Source organism: Perognathus longimembris, chromosome 9 (assembly GCF_023159225.1).
Source record: "Perognathus longimembris pacificus isolate PPM17 chromosome 9, ASM2315922v1, whole genome shotgun sequence".
NCBI classification, from domain to species: Eukaryota; Metazoa; Chordata; class Mammalia; order Rodentia; family Heteromyidae; genus Perognathus; species Perognathus longimembris.
The window spans coordinates 53,889,873-53,911,121 of record NC_063169.1 but is presented as its reverse complement, the minus strand read 5'-3'; the positions used below and the strand labels follow the sequence as shown (position 1 = coordinate 53,911,121).

The 21,249-nt window shown below is 41.0% G+C and overlaps 1 protein-coding gene across 11 annotated transcripts in view; it reads left to right on the top strand.

Moving 5' to 3' along the window:
* The window catches only part of Map3k5 (mitogen-activated protein kinase kinase kinase 5), a 182,124-nt gene that overhangs the window by 18,137 nt on the left and 142,738 nt on the right, over positions 1–21,249 (top strand). The window contains exon 1 of one of the 11 annotated variants that reach the window (XM_048354156.1): positions 17,859–17,882. The exons of the other annotated variants lie outside the window; for them this stretch is intronic. The gene's annotated coding sequence lies outside the window, so the exon portion shown is untranslated. Of the gene's footprint in view, positions 1–17,858; positions 17,883–21,249 lie in introns of those variants that run through there. 11 annotated transcript variants of the gene reach the window in all.

Genomic DNA, 21,249 nt, shown 5'->3' with positions numbered 1-21,249 from the left:
CAGACAGAGAAAAGCATCAGCTATTGAGAAAGAGAAGCTCAATGAGATAGGACAACAGATGGGGGAAAATTTGAAGGAAGTGAGAGACACCAAGAGTATGTTAGTCAGTTTTCAGTCACAAACTACCTATGATACATTCCTTTTCAAGAGTAAAGGTTTCGGAGGTACCAGTCCATGTCCATGGGACATCATTATAGAGGTTCATAGAAGTTCAAAACTGCTGACCTCATCATGAACCAGTGATCAAAAGAGAGAGGGGAAGAGGATTTGGTTTTCATAACTCTTATAAGAACATACCTCCAAGTGACCTAAAGTCCTCTCTCTAGGCTCCACCTCTTAAAAGGGTCTACAAACTTCCAGTAGCACCACTCTGGGTTAATTAAGTCATGCCTTTGGGAGGCATTCAAGGTCCAAACTATATGGAACGCTTGTGTGAAATTGAATGTTTAAGAGAAATAGCTGGACCTAGAGATTAGACAGCTCCTAATAATTTGTCAGAGCAGTTTTAGGAAAGTACATGATGTAAGTCTTACATCCAGTGATCTGACTGATTACTGTTGAACTACAAGAGGCACAAAGTGAGAGGAGTGTTATTTAAAGACATGTGTTCACCATAGCAGAAACAGAAGGCAGTTGCTGGAAGCCAGGATTTATGCCTCAGAGATGGAATGAGGTCATTAGGCCCAGGGGTGGGGGCATCATTTTTGTTGAAATGTGAAATACAAATTCCCCACCAGTTTATTATAGGTGACATATGGCCCCAATAGTGGTAAATAAAAGAGGCAAGCAACTGGGTGCTGATGGCTCATACCTGTAATCCTAGCTACTAAGGAGGCTGGGACCTGAAGATTGAGGTTTTGGGCCAATACTCAGAGAAGTCTGTGAGACTCATCTCCAGTTAACCACCAAAAAGGTGGAAGCAGAACTGTGCCTCAAGCAGTAGAGTGCTAGCTGTGAGCAAAAAAAGCACAGGGATAGCACCGAGGCCCTGAGTTCAAGCCCTGGGATAATTACGAGAGAGTGATAGAGAGAGACCGAGACAGAGAGAAAGAGGAGGGGATTATGTTCTTGCCAGTTTCAATTGGCCTAAAAATAAAGTTGCTTCTCCTTATGAGATTCTGTGACTTAAGTAAATTGGAATTGCCAGTGATACAGCTTAAGTTGAAGATTCTTTACTGGTTGGACTCAGTTTACAGAAGTATGGGATATGTTCAGGAAGTGAAGGAAATGGATACCTTAGGCCAGATAGGTTTTTTATTCATTGCTCCCCAATGACCAAATTTTACAGGCTTTTGAAAATTAAAGAATAGGAACTGAAAAACCATAGTTTTTTTTTTTATTGTTTTCTCAGCTACTGACTTAATTCACGGTTCACAGCAGTGTTCATGGATAACTGTGACAATGGTGGTGGTGGTGATGGTAGTGGTGGTGGTGGGGTGTGTGTGTGTGTGTGTGTGAGTGTGTGTATATGTGTGTGTGTGTGTGTGTGTACTGGTGCTTGAGCTCAGTACCTTGGTGTTGTCCTTTTCCTTTTTCACTCAAAACCAATGCTCTATTACCTGAGCCAGGCTTTTTTTTTTTTTCTGGTTAATTGGAGTTAAGAGTCCCTCACACTTGCCTGGGGTGGTTTCGAACTGTGGTTTGTTTCACATCTCAGCCTTGTGAGTAGCTAATAGCTAGGATTACAGGTGTATGTCACTGGTGTCCAGCTCATTTTTTGCTGTTTGTCATTTTACTTTGTTAATTTACAACTTCTTCTGCTTTTTCCCCACAACTGCTTACCTTTGTAGGCCTTTCTTATCCTAGCTTTCTAACGAGCAGAAATGAGTGGAGAGAGAAATCTGAAATATACTCTGGATTCATTTGGAGATACTCTGTTTACCATGGGTGTTCATTCATTTGTATTCATTGTCTGTTTGTCTATTCCAAAAGGAAGCTGCCTGCTCATAAAAATCCTTATCTGAATAGCTGCTATTGTTTTATTGCTGTGTCTTGGAATCAGCTTCCTGCAGCCCTATCTTTCACACCTACTGCCTGGGAGGTGCACAGTATTGACTGATGTGTCTAATGGGCCCTTCTTGTCTATGCCTCTTCCCACTCTGGGGAAGGAACAGAAACAGTTCATCTTCCCACTCATCACAGCCTCAGTCTTCCCTGTCCCATAGTGGGAGACCTTTATAAAATCAACTATATTCAACGCTCTATATCCATGGACACCAACATTTGAGGATACTCAAATTGCTTATATAAGATGGAAGCATTCTCTGTATACCTCAAGTTATTTCTAGATGACTTATAATACCTACTACAATGGATATGCTAGTTAAGTCACTGCTGTACCGTATCATTTAAGAATAATGGCAATACAACCTAATACAGATCCAGTCTTTTCTTTTTTTTTTCAAATTTTTATTATCAAACTGATGTACAGAGAGGTTACAGTTTCATACGTTAGGCATTGGATACATTTCTTGTACTGTTTGTTACCTTGTCCCTCATGCCCAGATCCAGTCTTTTCTGCCATCTATTTCTATCCTGAAGTTGGTTGCATATATGGATGCAAAAATCCTAAGATACAGAGTACCAACCATATTTCACAAACTGATTTGTGGATATGATATGGAATCTCCTTGGGTAATATTATTAATAATGATCATGGTAACAAGAAAAGTTTAGAGTAGTAAATTGTATAGTTTCCTGGCTGCTTACTAGCTCTTACTATCTCCTTAGGCACCTTTTCTTTTCTTTTTAAATCTGTTTTTCTGTTTTATTTTTAGTCCTGGAGACTGAAAACAGAGCCTTGTGCATGCTAGGCAAGGCAAAGACTCTTCCACTTGGACCACATCCTAAGGTCTTTTAATTTTTTTTATTTTGAGACAGTTCTTGCTACCTTTGCCCAGGCTGACTTCAAACTTTTTTTTTTTTTGCCAGCCTGGGGCTTGGACTCAGGGCCTGAGCACTGTCCCTGGCTTCTTCTTCTTGCTCAAGGCTAGCACTCTGCCACTTGAGCCACAGCGCCACTTCTGGCCATTTTCTGTATATGTGGTGCTGGGGAATCAAACCCAGGGCCTCATGTATACCAGGCAAGCACTCTTGCCACTAGGCCATATCCCCAGCCCCCGACTTCAAACTTTTGATCTTTTGCCTCTGGCTCCCTAGTATCTGGGATTATAGGCACCACACCTACCTTGATACCAGTTTTCAAAACTAGTTTTCTTTTAAAAGTTTTATGGTTTTTGCTCTCCTATTAAAGCCATTGGTCTGTGGTTGTCTCCTGCCTTATACTTTAAACATATAAGGTAGGATAAGTCTTGATTCTTTTAAAATAATGAGTTGTATACATATTAAGAATATCAAGCCTCTGCTTTTCAAAATTATTTGTTTAGGTAGGTAAGTAGGTAAATATATATATATATATATAAATGCATGTATACACATATATACATATATATGAATATGTATTAATTTAGGAGTTACTATACTTTAAAATAGTTATATAAAACCCCTCCTCTCTTCCTTTTTTTCCTTTCTTCCCCCTCCCTCCTCCTTCCTTATTTCCCTCTGTCCCCTTCTGTAAACATTGGCTTCATCTGTAATTCTACATGGGCCTTGGCCTTACCTACAAACAGTGGTCTTCACTTTTCCCTCATGCCATTTGTTTTTCTGTTTACTGTTATGTTACCATACCTCTGTAGCTTTCTTGTTCTCTTTTATCTTAAAAAATATTTTTAAAAAACTGGGATATGATCATACAGCATGTATTTACCTTTTTTGGTCATGGGACTTGAACTCAGGATCTGGGTGCTGCCCCTGAGGTTTTTTTGCTCAAGGCTAGTGCTCTACCACTTTGAGCCACAGCTCCACTTCAGCTTTTCTGGTGTTTAATTGGAGATAAGAGTCTCAAGACTTCTCTGCCTGGGCTGGCTTTCAACTGCAGTCCTCAAAGCTCAGCCTTCTGAGTAGCTAGGACTAGCGTCCAGCATGAATTCACCTTTTAAAGCTATACATTTTAGTGGTTAGTAGGGGATTCCCAAAGGGTACAACCATCACCAATATCACCTGAATGTTTTTAGCACTTCAGACAGAACCTCTGGAGACGTTAGCAGTGGCTCTCCGGGTCTCCTTCCCTCTGTGCATTTACCTGGGTATTTCATGTCTGTGGAATCATACACTGGGTGGCATCCGGACTAGCTTCTTTCATTTAGCATCATGCACAATCCATGCTGTCCCAGGAATCAGAGAGCCCTTCCTTTTTCTATCTGGATTCCATCTCATTATGTCAACTTCTAACATATTTTGTTTTGTGTTTTTTTTTTTTTTTTGGCTAGTCCTGGGGCTTGGACTCAGGGCCTGAGCACTGTCCCTGGCTTCTTCTTCTTTTTTTTTTTTTTTTGTCAAGGCTAGCACTCTGCCACTTGAGCCACAGTGCCACTTCTGGCCGTTTTCTGTGTATGTGGTGCTGGGGAATTGAACCCAGGGCTTCATGTATAGGAGGCAAGCACTCTTGCCACTAGGCCATCTTCCCAACCCTTCTAACATATTTTGTTTATCTATCATCAATCGATTGACTTTTGGCCTAATTCCCACTTTTTGTAAATAAAACTATTATGAATGCCCCTAAGTCTTTTGGTGAACATTCAATTTCCCGTAGCTTGGATATATATCTACCAGTGCCTCTGTGGGGCCATATTGTAACTCTATGCTTAATATTTTGAGGAACTACAAAATCATGTTTTAAAGTGCTACACCATCTTCTAGAACCACTAACAATGTTAGGAAGGCCTGGATATAGCCACGTCCTCATCAAGGCTTGTTATTATCCATATGCTTTGTTGTCATCATTTTTTCTTGTGGTTTGGATTTGTAGTTCCTCAGTGACTTGTGATATTGCACATCTGTTCATGCGCTAATTGGCCATTTGTGTGTTTTCTTTAAAGAGGTATGCACTTCAGTTTTTTTGGCCCAGTTTTTAACTTGTCTTTTTATTGGTGAGTTACAATAAATATTCTGGATATAAGTCCTTTACCAAAGATATGACTTGCAAGTGTTTCTACTCTTTTGTGGGTTGATCTTTATTTTTGGATAGCATCTTTTGAGGCCAAAGAGTTTTATTTACTTTTACTTTATGGCAGTACTTGGGTTATCACTCAGGGCCTGTCAACTTGCTAGGTAAATGGCTGGCCATGGGAACCTTGCCTCTACTTTTGCTTTTAGTTTATGTCTTCAGATAGTATTCCATGCTTTTGCCTGGGTTGACATTGAGCTTTCTCCTATCTCTATTTCCTGAATAACTGGGAATATAGGTGTGCACCATCATGGCCAACCTTTATTTTATTTTATTGATTGGTTTAGATGTGCTGGAGGTACAACTCAGGTCTTTATGCATGCTAGACAAATATGCTACCACTGAATTACATCCACAGTCCAAAGGTTTTAATTTTTATCAAGTCCATCTTTTAGCTTATAGTTTTATGTCCCATGTAAGAATTACTTATCCAATCCAATGTCATAAAAATTTATACCTACATTTTTTCTGAGGATTTATGAGTTTTGCTGTTAATTTTTTTCTTTATTGTAAAGTACTCTTAAATTTTTATCATTAAATTATTTTGGAGTTGTTCCTTTTAACTTGGGATCTCAATATGTAGAGGACATTGATCTTGGACTAGTGATCTTCCTGTCTCAGCTTCCTGAGTGTTGGGATCACAAGTATGTATCAGGTCCTCAGGGGCACTTTTTATATATCGTGTGAGATAGAGATCCAGTTCTTTTGCATAGATGCTTAATTGTCCTAATATCATTTATTTAAAAGACCATTTTTTCATTGAATTCTCTTGGCACTGTTGTAAAAATTAACAGATGATAAATGTGTTTATTCCTCTATTTTCAGTTTTTTAAGGGGATGGTGCTAGATCTTTAAAAAAAAATCAAGGCCTTGTTCTTACTAGGATTGCTTGTTCAATTGGTGCTCCTGTCACACCTCCAGCTCTGCTTTTTGCTGGACATTTTGGATTCTTGTAGACTTTTCTCTGTGGACTAACTTTGAACTGCAAAAATCTGGATCCCAGACTCTTTTCTTGTTGTTGGTCATAGGGCTTGAACTCAGGGCCTGGGTGCTGCCCCTTAGCTCTTTTGCTCAAGGCTAGTGCTCTACCACTTTGAGCCACAGCACCACTTCTGGTTTTTGAGTGGTTAATGGGAGATCAGAGTCTCACAGGGACTTTTCTGCTCAAACTGGCTTTGAACTGTGATTCTCAGATCTCAGCCTTCTGCGTAGCTAGGATTACAGGCATGACCCACAGGTGCCCTGCTTCAGCCTCTAGAGTAGCTTGTTTCTTATTCTTTCTAAAAGAAATCCTATCTGTAAATATTTCCAAGTGTGAGTGGGTTAGCACTCAGGATCACACACTACGTTTTTGTTTTGCTTTATTTATTTATTTATTTATTTAGCCAGTCCTGGTGCTTGAACTTGAGGCCTGAGCACTGTCCCTGGCTTATTTTTGCTCAAGGCTAGCACTCTACCACTTAGGCTACAGCACCACTTCCTGTTTTTTCTGTTTATGTGGTGTTGAGGAATTGAACCCAGGGCTTCATGCATGCTAGGCAAGCACTCTAACACCACGTCATACCCAGCCCCTGCACACTACATTTTTAACATTAAGATATAAAATGACCTGAAATTTATTATAGATTTCAGTTGGTCTTAGAATGAGTCTCATAAGAAACTTTTTCTGAACATATCACTTTAAACTGAGAGATCACTGTGGCATGCTGTTTGTTCTGTCAGTCTTTTAATGACCTGTGTTCCTAAACACAAATTCTGAGCTGTCCAGTTTTACTGAGCCCGATTTCCTAATACCAGGTACCCTAAAACCCAGTTGTGGGCTAGTGTGTGTGATAAGGGAGAGAGAAAGTCAGAAAATCTCCTCCTCCATAGCTGAGGGCACATTGAGGTAAACCAGGTGGGAAGTAGAAAATTCTAGGGGCCACTGCCTTGACTGACTTGGCTGCAAAATCAGTGAGGCTCTGCTATTTTTATTTCTAAATTACAAAGTATTCCCAGAGGTTACCCTTGGGTACATTTCTTTAGTGAGTTAAAAAAAAAACCAACATTTTTGTGTTGCTTGAATTTTGATGAATACAACTTTTTTGTGTGAATTTTTTCATAGTTGGAAAAACACCTTGTTAATAAGTCTTAAAAATTTCTGTGGAGTCCTTTGCAATCTCCCATCTTGCTGAGTTCTCAGCCTCATTCTAAAAGGGAAACAAGGTTCCACTCAGAAACTCTTGTGGGGAACAGTTGGTGAAGATTTGCAGGAGAGGCGTTTAGATAGTCTGACTGCTTCCTGGGGTGGAGTTGGAGGTTGGCTCAGGTCCTAGGTTCACCTGCAGCGTCTGTGGTTTGGGGCTGTACCTGATAGATTCCTGCTCACCTCATGACCTTTAGTGCAGCCAGCCTGCACTAAAGCATTTCTTGAGAGAGCATTTTTTTGAAATGTGTACAGTCCAAACATGTCCATATGGAGGATTCATACCTTCAAGGAGCACAGAATTTTCCTAGTGAAGAACTAGAGACTTAGACTAGATCTAGCAGACATCTGTGTGTTTGTTCGTGTGTGTGTGTGTGTGTGTGTGTGTGTGTGTGTGTGTGTGCACCTGTCCTGAGGTTTGAACTCAAGGCCTGGGAATTGGCCCTAAGCTCTTTTGCTCAACTCTAGCACTCTGTCACTTGAGCCACAGCCCTTGTGGCTTTTTGGTTGTTACTTGGAGATAAGAGAACCCTTACTTGGGAGATAAGAGAGCCTCTACTAGGGCTGGTTTTGAACTTTGATCTTCAGATTGCAGTCTCATGAGTAGCTAGGATTATAAGCATGAGATACTGGCATCCAACTTCTGTTTTTGAATGTTGGTCCTTCAAGTTAATGGTTTGGCATTCTTGCTTTGTTTTTGTTGTTATTGTTGTTTTGCAGGAGTATGGATTGAACCCAGGTCTTTGCACATGGTAGGCAAGTGCTTGATCATTGAGTGCACTGTGACCCTCTAAGCTTTAGTTTATCTCCATCTATAAGATGGAGATAAAAGCAGTTAATTGACCTATAGGCTTACTGAGAAGATTAAATGAGGTTGTGTGTATAAGGAGTTGTATGAAGAACTGGATAGGTCATAGGCTGTTGTGTAATCTGGTGTCTCATATTATGCATGTATCTCTCCAGTGTGTGTGTGTGTGTGTGTGTGTGTGTGTGTGTGTGTGTGTGTGTGTCAGTACTGGTACTGATATTTGAACTCAAGGTCTCAAGCTCTTGTTTTGCTTTTTCACTCAAAGCTGGCAGTCTACCACTTGTGCCACACCTCTACTTTCAGTGTCAAGGTCATTTGTGTGTGTGTGTGTGTGTGTGTGTGTGTGTGTGTGTGTGTACATGCATGCGTACGCTAGTCCTAGAGCTTGAACTCAGGGCCTGGGCACTGTTCCTGAGCTTTTTTACTCAAGGCTAGCACTCTACCACTTGAGCCATAGTTTCCACTTCTGGCTTTTTTGCTGGTTGACTGCAGATGAGAGTTTCATGGACTTTTCTGCCTGGGCTGACTTTGAACCACAACCCACAGATCCTCCTGAGTAGCTAGGATTACAGGTGTGAGCCTCTGGTACCTGGCTTCTTGATGCATTTTTAGTACTATACATTAAAAAAAATTAGCGATGATCTGACAACTTCCTGATTTCTTTTTATTAGGAGACTGTATCAACTTCTCCACAGCTGAAGTGTGTTCGTCAACTTTTCCATCACTGTGACAAAATATAATCGAAATAATCAACTTAAAGTGAAAGAAATCTTATTTGGGTTTCTGGTTTGGGGTTTTTGTTGTTATTGTTTTAATTTTTTATCTTTTTGTCAGCCATGGGGCTTGAACTCAGGGCCTAGGCACTGTCCCTGAGCTCTTTTGCTGAAGGCCAGTGCTCTGCCACTTTGAGTCACAGTGCCACTTCTGGTTTTCTGGTGGTTAATTAGAGATAAGAGTCTATGGCCTTTCCTGCCAAGGCTGGCTTTGAACTGCAGTCCTCAGATCTCAGCCTCCTGAGTAGCTAGGATTATAGGTCATGAGACACAGGTGCCGGACAGTTCCTGGTTTTAGAGGTTTGTGCTCATGGCCTATTGTTCCTATCGCTTCTGGGTTGTAACTAGGCAGGATGTTGTGCAGGAACATGACAGAAGAAGCCCAGTCACCTCATGGAGTTAAAAAGAGTCCTAATGGGGCTGGGGATATAGCCTAGTGGCAAGAGTGCCTGCCTCGGTATACCCGAGGCCCTAGGTTCGATTCCCCAGCACCACATAGACAGAAAAAGCGGCCAGAAGCGGCGCTGTGGCTCAAGTGGCGGAGTGCTAGCCTTGAGCGGGAAGAAGCCAGGGACAGTGCTCAGGCCCTGAGTCCAAGGCCCAGGACTGGCAAAAAAAAAAAAAAAAAAAAAAAAAGAGTCCTAATGTCTCTTTCAGGGGACCTTCCTTTCTACTAAACCCTACTTCTAAAGTTTCCAATGTCTACTAGTAGTACCAAAGGTAAGGAACAAGCCATTAACACATGAGCCTTTAAGGCTAGTCAAGATCCAAACTGTAGCACAGAGCATTAGTGGCTGAATGGTAGAGGGACTCCATCCTGGAAGTAGATGTGACCATAGTGATCTCAAAGCAGATAGATTTGCAGAGACCTGAGATTAACTCCACAATGTCACCTGTCCAAGTGTCTGAGATGTGGTGGGAAGATCATGTTATTCAGGAGCTGCCTGCACGGGAGCTTTACTTCTGTTTCTTGTGCATCCTCTCTGCAATATGAAGGGCTACATGAAAAGCAGGTGAGGTTGGTTTCCACTGTAGACTGGGCCAGCAGTTTTTGCTCACAGTGTTGGTCTCTTATTCTGAAAGGTATGGGTTCCATTTCTGTGTTGCCACGTGACCACATGAGATACAGTGCCTTTAATCAGAAATCTGTGACTGTCTCGCACAACTTAAGTGAGCTGGGTAGGTGCAGGTGTGTGTTTTTGGTTTTGCCTTCTCTGAATTTTGTGGGGATGGTAACTACCTGAGGATTTAACTGGACCCACAGAGTCCCAGAAGGCTCATTTCCATGACTGGGTGTCGGTTGGCCATCTGTAGGCCTCAGGAGAAACTGTCCATTATCCTAATTTGGTCTCAGCATTTCCAGGACATTACTTATGTTGTCTTCTCTTGTCAAAGCAATCACAATGCCAACTCAGACTCAAAGGAGAGGGGATGCCTCAATAGGAGCATAGGGGTGTGCTCACAGAGGGAATCGATGGTAGCATCTTTGGAGACATCTTCCACAGTGTGTAGTTGTTGTATCTGTCTCCCAGATGTGCACAGGTGCAGGGGAGCTGGTCAGCAGGTCAGTAGCTCTATGCTTGTCTTTTTCTTCTGGTAGCTATATTATGGAGAGAAACAAAGGCCTGGGCCTTGAGCACAGTCATTCAATATTGAGTACTCAAATGATTCAAAGTGCAACGTACCTGAGTAGAAGAAGCTTTACAGGGCACATTTTTCTTCTGTAAATTTGCAGTGTCTGTATACAGGGCTGGTAGAAAACTTATTGTCAAGGGCCTGGGAAGGTGGTTTAGTGGTAGAGTGCTGGCCTAGCATGCATGAAGCCCTGGGTTTGATTCCTCAGCACCACATACACAGAAAATGCCAGAAGTGGGTGCTGTGGCTCAAGTGGTAGAGTGCTAGCCTTGAGCAAAACGAAGCTCAGATACAGGGCTCAGGCCCTGAGTCCAAGCCCTAGGACTGGCAATAAACAAACAAACAAACAAACAAATAAATAAATAAATAAAAGTTTAAAAAAAACTTATTGTCAAAATCCTAAGGCAGAAGTGCTCATGAAGAGTGTGCATATTGCTCAGGAGCTGACCTGTTTTTGCACATACTTGGGCATATTGTAAGGAGGTGGCTAAACAGAGACGTGACACAAGAATGCTGCCAGATACTTGAAGTGGAGAAGTCAATGAACCATTTTGTGAAACTCTTAGTTACAGACAGTGAAAATCATCAGGGACTTCATCTTAGCTGACTACTTTTGCAAATTAGTAGGTGATTGCTGCCTTCTTAAAAGTACTCAAAACTAGCATGCCTGTAGTATACTCTGCTTTATTCCGGCTGGGGGAATGAGCGCTTTGTCTTCTTTTTTTTTTTTTTAACCTTTTGTTAAAGTACTGGGAATTGAATCCAAGGCCTCCTGGCACACTAGACAAGTGCTCCCACTTCTCAGCCCCTCCTCCAGCCCCTTAATTTGTCATCCCTCTCGCTGTTCTCTGTGGAAAGGGCAAGGCAAGGAAGGGTAAGCTCCCAGAGGCCTTGTGGTGGGGTAGTGATGGCAGTAGAAATCTCAGAAGCCTGGGAGGAAGGAGGTAGAAGGCCTTTCCTGAAGGTCAAGTACGGACATGAGCATGAGGTTCATGGACTGGTTTAATCTGCAGGCAACCTTAATCTGCCTATCCCTCGAGGGTTTTTGCAGCCAACCTTAGTTTCCAGATAAACACAGGGTACAGAAGGTGCTTTTCTCTGTTTAATTCTACTTGGCTTTAGAAACTCAACCAGTTTGGTTTTCTTCTTGTAGGGTTTCCTGGTCTTAGCCCTCCTCCCTTCCCCCACACATACTCACTATCTCATTTCTCAGGCTGAACCAGTGAGCAGCTAGACCTTGTGGAACAGCTTAGAGTCATGTGCAAACACAGAGAGGACAGCCTGGCCAGGATCCTATCAGTTGGACTGTGTACATGCGGGGAAAGCCTAGCTTCTAGTGGGTGAACAACCTGTTTCCAGTTTGAACTGCACAGAAGCAGAGCTCTGTAGGCGCTTCCTCTAATCCCAACCCCATTCTTTTCTTTCACCATGTTTCTGACTGGCTGTTAGTACAGATTTTCCTTTCTGGTTTTTTGTTGTTTTTTTTTTTTGGTCCCTTGTTCTAAGGTGACAGTCAGGTTTGCTGCACCAATAAGCAACAACAACAACAACATATATAAATATATATGCAGGATTTTTCTATGGTCATTGACATTTCATTTTAAGAAGGCCGAAGAGTTCATTTATAATTTATTATTTTGTTTCCTTTTCCTGATTCTTTGTTGGTAAGCAAAGACTAATAATTTTTAATTTTTGACTTTGACTAATAATTTTTAATTTTAGTCTTTCTAGCATGGCTCAGACAATAGGCCTTTCTTTTTTTTTTTTTGGCCAGTCCTGCGCTTGGACTCAGGGCCTGAGCACTGTCCCTGGCTTCTTTGTGCTCAAGGCCAGCACTCTGCCACTTGAGCCACAATGCCACTTCTGTTTGTTTTCTACATATGTGTTGCTGGAGAATTGAACAAGAACTTCATGTATACAAGGCAAATACTCTTACCACTAGGCCATATTCCCAGCCCGATGGTAGGCCTTTCCTGCTTTCCTGGAGGTGTTTTGGTGTCTTCCCTTCTTACTTCCCCTGTTAGGGCTTCTCATCTGTGCTGTAGGAGTAGTTGCTTCCAGAGGGTTTTGTAAGAGGCACAGTTGCCTGCCTTGAGCTCACTGGGCTCCTGACCAGCTCAGGAAGGAGCCATACTTGTTGGCACAGCACACGGAGGTTTGGCATCCAACTCTTCCGGATTGGCCCTTGCCTTAGAGCTGCCTGCCTCTCCCCAGAACACTATCTGTTTCTAGGGTCTCTCCATTCCTGCCCATCACTGACCTTCTTACTCTTATTTTCTCCTTGTCCTCTATCAAGTTCTGTTGTTGTGCCATGTGGGTTGTTGCTGGAACCAACAATCTGGGATGTGAGTGACAGGGAAGGATTCCTCTGGATACCTTGTGCCTTCCTGCCTGGATTCTTCTTCTGGCGCCTCCTGGGCTACTTTTTCCCATTTGGGCAGGACACTGTACTACTTTCTCCTGGCACAGCAGCCCAGCCGGCCACTATGTCCCCTGTATAAGTCCACAGAGTTGTAGTGCTATCTTCTCATCCAGAGATTTTGTTTTGAGATTAGACTCTGTTCTCTTTATTGTGACATCTATGTCCCCACTCAGTAGGTATTACTAGTGTTCTTCCTAGTCTGCTCAAGCTGCTGTAACAAACTACCTACCATATACTGGGTGGCTTATAACCAGCAGAAAAGCATTTTCTTGCCATCTGTCACCAAGCTAGGAAACCCAAGATTAAGTTGCTAGCAAATTGGGGATCTGATGAGGACTAGTTCTTCACAGCCTGCAACTACAGAGGCAGAGGGGACTGGTGTTGTCCCTTTCCTGAGGACACTAATCCCATTGATGAGGGCTTGTGCAATGTATTGAATAAATATATTGACAAATAGTGCTATTAATTAAATTCATTGAGCAGATGTGAGTTAATGATTTGGTCCTTTTGTAGAAATACCACCTCAGGAAAGAGCTTAAGTCAGGAAATCTATTGCCTTTTGTTCTAGTTGTCTAAAAAGGGAAACGTTCAATATTCAAAATGACAGTACCTTGAAATTTAGCATAGGATTTACTAGTCTTAGCTGTCTTAAAGTCCATTCTTGCTCGAGGAAGAAACAAAACTGTAGGGCGATGACACTTCTGCATTACTGCTTGAGGGTGATAGTGTCTGTGCATGCCACCTTTTTGCAATGGAATGTCCTAATTAGATAAGTAAAAGATGATTCTATTCCTCCTTCATAGAAAGGCAGAGAGTGGTGGGCTAACTGGATACTCCTATGTTCCTTTGTCTGCTATCTTGTGTCTGTAGGAAGAAAATTTAAATTTAAACAATGATCATAGCCCCTTCTCCTGGCTTATTATATTTGCTTGATATTTCTAGATCTATTATTCAAAAATGAGACAAAGACTTTAAAAACTCATTTCTTGCCTCCATAACTTATACATGTAAACAGTGTTATTTTAGCTTATTTTTATTTCTTTCAGAGTTTTCTTTTCCTATGATACTATTAAATAGAACCTGTTCTTTGGAAATCATTTATGCTTAGATCATTTTTTCCTCCTCAAAGTTCTAATTTATTTTTCATATCATTTATGTTATTTCATTTATTATCCTAAATAGTTGTACAAAGGGATTTCCATTCAACAGTCAGTTTGTGAGTATAATATATCTTGATCAGTGTTACTCCTTTCATCATTTCCCCCCATTTCTCCCAATGTCTCCCATCCCCTCAATATACCTGGTTCCATTTTCACATATTATTATTGTGTTCTCCCATCCTTCCTCTCTCCAGTCATTCATCCTTCTAACATAGAGGTAATTTTAGGAAACCCTTTTCCTTAAATATTTTCTCAGAATGATACTATCTTAAGTTTCACCATGAGTTTTTGTTATTGATCCCTACTTGTTATTCCCAGGAGAAATGTGGCATGCTCTTGAATCAATTTTTCAGTCGCCTTTGACCCTATTGTTCAGCCTAGTGCCTGGTACGTTATTCAGTAAATATTTATTGAGAGAGTTGAGTATGATTACACACAGAGCAACAATTTCCTCTCCTGTTTTGCTTCTTGTTGTTGTTTTGTGTTTCTTTTTGAGACACGTCTTATTATACCCAGGCTAGCCTCAAACTCTTGGTCCACTTGTTCCCCATCTCTTCCTCTTCTTCTTCTTTTTTTTGTCAGTTCTGGCTTGGACTCAGGGCCTGAGCACTGTCCCTGGCTTCTTTTTGCTCAAGGCCAGCAGTCTGCCTCTTGAGCCACAGCGCCACTTCTGGCTTTTTCTGTTTATGTGGTGCTGAGGAATCGAACCCTGGGCCTTATGCATGCCAGACAAGTACTCTACCACTAAGCCACATTCCCAGCCTTCCCTATCTCTTAAGTGCTGGGATTACAGGCATGGACCAACATTCCTGGTTAATAATTTATTTTAAAAGTCCATATTTAATAGAGCTTTGACACAAACATAGACACTTGACTGCTACTGGGAACGCATGATATGCAGAAACTGAAAACACATTTCTGTTTCTTCATTTACCAGTTTCATCAAGGCAAAATACACTTGAATCTAGTAAATGATTATTAAACCAAGGCTTAACTTTTGAGTTTACCAATTGCTTCCTGTTCTTGTTTATTTCATTCGTTCTCTATTGCACAGATGAGGGAGGAAGTTAGGATGTTTTACCTAAGGATCTGGATTGACTACTCAATGTGTAAAAATGATTTGGCACATCATCTACAAGTGGTTGAGAGGGTGGGGTGAAGCCTATGGCTTTTTAAAATGAGAAACAGAAAAGCTATGAATGCCGTATAAGTCCAGAGTCTATTTTTATTTTGGTTAAGTTTCCATCATATGCAGAGCTATGAGACTTTAAAAAGTGGACAAGGACAGTATAAAGAGTAAAAATTAAAATTACTGAAAATTGCAGGATTTTGTTATGTAATGACCTTTTTGTGGTGCTCTAAAATATTAAATAAGGAAAAACCATGCAGGAGCATAGATGCTTTCTTTGAAGCATATGAAAATCATTTAATTTGATATTTTAGTATGACATAATGACACTAAAATGCTGTGTATTTAAGTGAAAGTAAAATCAAAACAGTATTTGTTCCTAAATTATTAAGGAACCTAATGTACTCAAGATATTTTAACAAAAGTCTTACATTGGGTGCTGCTATTAAAATAGACTTCAATCACAGAGAGACTATTTCTTTAGTTCTAATACTTTTATATAACACTCCCACTTCTACTTCATCACATTAAATTGTGTGTGTGTGTGTGTGTGTGTGTGTGTGTGTATGTGCACATATGCCTGTGTGCCAGTCCTAGGGCTTGAATTCAGTCAGGGCCTGGGCACTGTCCCTGAGCTTTTTTGATCAGGGATAGTGCTCTACTACTTGAGCTACAGCTCCGTTTCTGTTTTTGGAGAGCTAGCTAATTGGAGATAAGAGTTTCATGGACTTTCCTGCACCGGCTAGCTTCAAACTGTGATCCTCAGATCTCTTCCTTCTGAGTAGCTAGGATTATAGGCATGAGTCACCAATGCTTGGCTTGGTTTCACTTTTTTATGTTCCCATTTCTTATCCAAAATGCATTCAGGCCCTCATGCCTGTAATTCTAGCTACTTAGGAGGCTATGATCTGAGGATTGCAGTTCAAAACCAGCCTAGGAAAGAAAAGTTCATGAGACTCTTACCTCCTATTAGTTAGCAAAAAGCCAGAAGTGAAGCTGTGGCTCAAGTGGTAGAGCACCAACCTTGAGCAAAAAGACCAAGTGAGAGCATGAGGCCCTGAGTTTAAGCCCCAGTAGCAGCATTTAAAATAAATTAATAAATTTGGATATTAAAAATAGTAAAACAAATCTCTAAGATCTATAAAATGAGTTCTCTGATAAGCATGTCCACTGAACTCTAATATTTCTAGTAGAAATATTAATGAGTCTAAACCTAGTAGCATAAAAGCATCTTGAGAAAAGTTAATATACGAATACTATTCACAGCTATGCTGACTAGACAGATGATTTTTATATAAAGTCTTGCTTTCCAAGACTGAAACAGCTCCTTTGACCTTATTTCTCCAAAGACCCAGCCCTGTCTCTTCTTTCTTCCTGTAAGTTGTGTTGAAATTGAGAGCTTGTTACAGTTGTATTTGGCTGTGTTGCTAAGGAATACCACAGCCTTGCCCTGGAACATACTTTCTTGAGACGTCTCAGAGGTAGGTATGTAGTCAGAAAATCAGTCAGGGCCAAGAATCTCTGAGTTATTCAACCGTGTTCTGCCTTTAGGTTACAGCAAAAAACTGGTGATCCAGGCCTGACCCATCCAAAATCTCACTCCCTGCCATGCTTGACTTGAATGTTCAAGAACAAAGCAAGCCAAAAGCCTTCCTACCAATTTCAACAGTAGCCCAAAGACCTGTTTCCTTAGACCTTAACGTGGATGCATGGAAGACCCTAGAGGCCCTGGAGAAACCCCACATGAACTTTCTTTTGGTCAGTATATGGAATGGTCCTGCAGACAAAAGCCTTCATATACACTGGTCTTGAATCTCTTGAAGGATTCCTGGAGTAAAACTTTCCGATAAGCAGCCAGAGGAAAGAGACTAACCATATGCAATGGACCATCAGTCTCTTTGCGGGGGGGGGGGGGTACTAAACTTCATAGAAATGTAATTTCCATTTTTTACTCCTGTCCCTCACCTAATTCTTGTTGTTCTTTTTTGTGTGTGTATTACTTGTACCTAGAGTTTATTGTATATTTTAATCAGAATGACTCCCTCTCATACTCTTGCTTTCCCTTACCATATTCTTGGAGTGCTCTTTTGTCCCATGTGTTAGCTCATAGTTACAATAATAAAATGCCTGGGGTAATCAGTTTATTAAGGGAAAAGTTTTGTTTGGGCTCACAGTTTTGAAATTTACCAGTCTATGGTTGGTCCTGCTGATTAGGGGCCAGTGTTGAGGGCGTATTATGGTAGAAGCACATGGTAAAGCAAAACCACTCACCTCATGGCCAGGAAGCAAAAAATTAAGCAAAAAAGAAGAGCAGAGTTTTTTCAGGACACACCCCGATTACCTAGTGACCTCTCAGTAAGCTCCACTTTCTTGAGGGTTCCACTGCCTCCTAACAGTGAAGACCACATTTTTGTACATAGGCATTGGAGGAGCATTTGGGATCCAAAGTAGAGCACACCATGACTTAACAGAAACTACCTTCTGATGTATTAGTGGATACTCAGAACAACCAACAATGTAGCTTTTGGTCCCTATTTTTTTTTTTTTTTTTGCCAGTCCTGGCGCTTGGACTCAGAGCCTGAGCACTGTCCCTGGCTTCTCTTTGCTCAAGGCTAGCACCCTACCACTTGAGCTACAGTGCCACTTCTGGCCTTTTCTATATATGTGGTGCTGAGAAATCGAACCCAGGGCTTCATGTATATGAGGCAAGCACTCTACCACTAGGCCATACTCCCAGCCCTGGTCCCTATTCTTAAACAGGAGACTAACAAGACTAATTTTTCTTCTTGGGATAAAAAGAGGTATAATAGGGTATCAACTATGCCATGCCTCCAGCCCCTGTAGCCCCTTTCTAAAGTGGTTTTAGCAACTAAAGTAGATTATAGTCAGTTTGGGAAGATAGATAATCAAAGAAAATCCAGGGCATTGTAATTCAGCCATGCTATTTGTCCCAACTTCCATGAGAATGAGTGCTTAGTACAATTCCATAATTATTATACACCATTGTTTAAAACTGTGCTTTGTAATCTTTTTATATTCAGGGACAAATAATCCTATCTGAGTGGACTTTCCTGATGCCACAGGTTTTTCCCTTTCTATTATCTGGAAAGATCTATTTCTGTCCTTACCATTGTGGGTATTTTTGGGTTTTGTCACTGCTGAGAGTCAAATCCCAGGACCTCATGCCTACTGGGCAAGTGCTGATCACTATCACTGAGCTATGTCTCTAGCCCTCTTCTTCCTTTCCTTTCCTTTCCTCTCCTTTCCTTCCTTCTTTTCTTTTTTGTCCAATACTGGGAGAGGGGGTTAGGACTCAAGTTCAATACCTGGAGCTTTTGCTCATTGGCCAGTGCTCTACCAACTGAGCCACGCTTTCAACACCACACTGTTGCTGTCTAATACTAAATACTTAGAATTTCACAGCAAGACAAAGTAGAGAATTCCTGTAGTAACAAGGGAAAAGAAGACAATAAAGCATCTGTTACTGTTTTGATGGAGTGACAACTTGGTTGTATTAAGTACAGATTCTCAGAGGAAGAGAAAAATGTAGCATGTAAACTTGGTTTTTATATAGCATTTTTTTGGGTCCTGTAAAGTATCTTAGAAAAATATCAGGCAAGAAGTAGCAGGCAGATGTTACTAGAGACCCTCTGTTATACAAAGAAGATATAATCACAGACATAGACTACTGAGGCAGATGGAGAGAGAATGCAGATGGAATGGCAAGAATGAGATGTGATGGCATTGGAGAGGGACCTGCACACACAAGGAGCCCACACAATTATCTGGGAGGAGCATTTCCTGGCAGAGGAGGCACAGTCTGCCTTCTAAAACCCAAGTTTACACTTGAACTCTTTGCAGCCTGACCTTTACTTTCTACCCATGTGACCTCTGTTCCAGCCATTCTGAACTTCTGTCCCTTGGTGTGATTTCCTCTGATGAGAGCATCCTTCCTCTTCTTCACTGAATGAAGCCAGCTGAAATATGGGACATAGGCTCCTACCCACCTACTGCCCCACCCTTTTTTCCTGTCATGCTGCCGAAGAAGGAGCTGGTCTTGTTCTTTGAGCCATCCCCATTTGTGATGTATCCCATTCTAGATTTATAATTAAAATTCTCCTCTAATTCTACTGTATTTCAGCAGAAAGACTAGAGCTTGCTCATCTTAGTACCAGTGCTCTGGGGTGTGCTCTGTAATAGTTAAATGCTTGAGAGAATGAGAGAGAGGGTAGGAACGAAAAAGGAAGGGAAATAAGGATGGAGATAGAAAATGAATGCAAAAAACTTTTTTCTTTGAAGACACAAAGATACTAAAAGTAAAGGAAAACCAGGGTGACTTTAACATAACACCAGTGATGTTTCCATAAATGCAGCTAGACTCCAAATGGTCATGGCAATTCTGTGGAGCCTTGATCAAACAAAGTTCACCTATATTCCTAGGGTGGTAGTTACTTGAAAGTAGGTGTTACTTGGCTTTAGACTTTTAAGTCTGTGTTTTTGATGTTTTGCATATTTGGTGGGTTAGTTTACAAGGATGCAAACTGAAATCTACTTTCTGTATAAGCACATTTCTTCTTAGCATCTTGACTGGGAAATAATTCACTAAGCCAAAACAAAACAAAACAACAGAAAACAAGAAACATAACAATTTGCTATGTTCTTACCAAGCAACATTCACCAGTTTTCGAGGCCCAAGTTCTCCTTTAACTACCATAAAACATTACTACTCACTTGCTTCATAGCTGCCAAGGGATTGTTTAATTCTTCACTTGTGAGGTGTAACTGCCACTAGATTTCCACATTTGAAGCCATGTGGGTATTTTTTTGTGTGTGTAAATTGGACGTAAATAAGTAAGTCTTTATCTGTGGTATGTTCCTTTGTTAAAAAAAGATTACTGGCTTTGACCAACATCTTCCGATTCTATTTAAAACACTCGTTTAGTGTTTCCTTGACTGTTTATTCAATGCTAGTGAACTTGAACTCTCACAAATTCTCCATAATTTACAGCAGTGAAACTGGAATATAGATCCTGATACTAACATGTGCTTTCAGCTCCAGAAAGCTATTGCTGTAATCCCTGACCATGTAATATACGTTAATGATGCAATCAAAAATGAAGGTTGCTGGAATCATCAGCCAAAAGAGCAGCTAGAGATCAAGGAGGAGCAAAGTTTTGCATTCAGGCCAAATAATGTTCCTTTGGGACCCAGTGACCAAAATAGTGCAGGGGGTGGGGATGAGAAAAAGACAGAAACTCACTCATTAGTCCTGAGAAAATGCAACAGATTCTCTGGGTAGTATTCTGACATGCAGAGTTGGAAAGTTGGATCTGAAAAAAATTTAAAACTTTTAACAACCCCTGACACATTCAGTAAGAACATTAGTGGAGAATTCTGTCTGTTGTAACAGATCCTTAGAGGCAGGAGAGAGCGTGCAAACAGATGCAGGACTAGGACTTAGAATGACTTTCTTTAGAGAAGAAAGAAGATGGAATATGTGAGATTTTTTTCTTGGACAAGTTTAAGACCTTTTCCCATCACTATTTAAAACCTAATGTTTCATCTAGATATAAAAATAACCTTAAAAATAATGTATTGTGAATCCTTCTAAAGATGCCACATGATCTTGCCAGAGAAGTAACTTTTTTTTTTTTTTTTTTTTGGCAGTTCTGGGCTGTCAGGACTTTATGCTTCATAGGAAGATTCTCTGCCACTTGAGCCATTCCCCTAGCCTTCTCTGCCTGGTTATTTTTGAGATTGGATCTTGCTTTTTGTTCCAGTTGTCCTAGAACTTGCTTCCTACTGTGATTGGGATGACAGTGTCACCACACCCAGCTTTGCTTGTTGAGGGTAGTGTCACAAGCATCCTTCGCCCAGCTGGTCTAGAGCCATGGTCCTTCCAATATCTGCCTTCTGTGTAGTTAGGATTACAGGCATTAGCCACAGACACCAGTCAGTGATACCAAGCTTGACAAATTAGTGTGTGTGTGTATGTGTGCATGCACACGAGTGTGCAGGTTTGTGAGCTAGTCCTAGTGCTTCAACTCTGGGTCAGGGTGCTCTCCCTTAGCT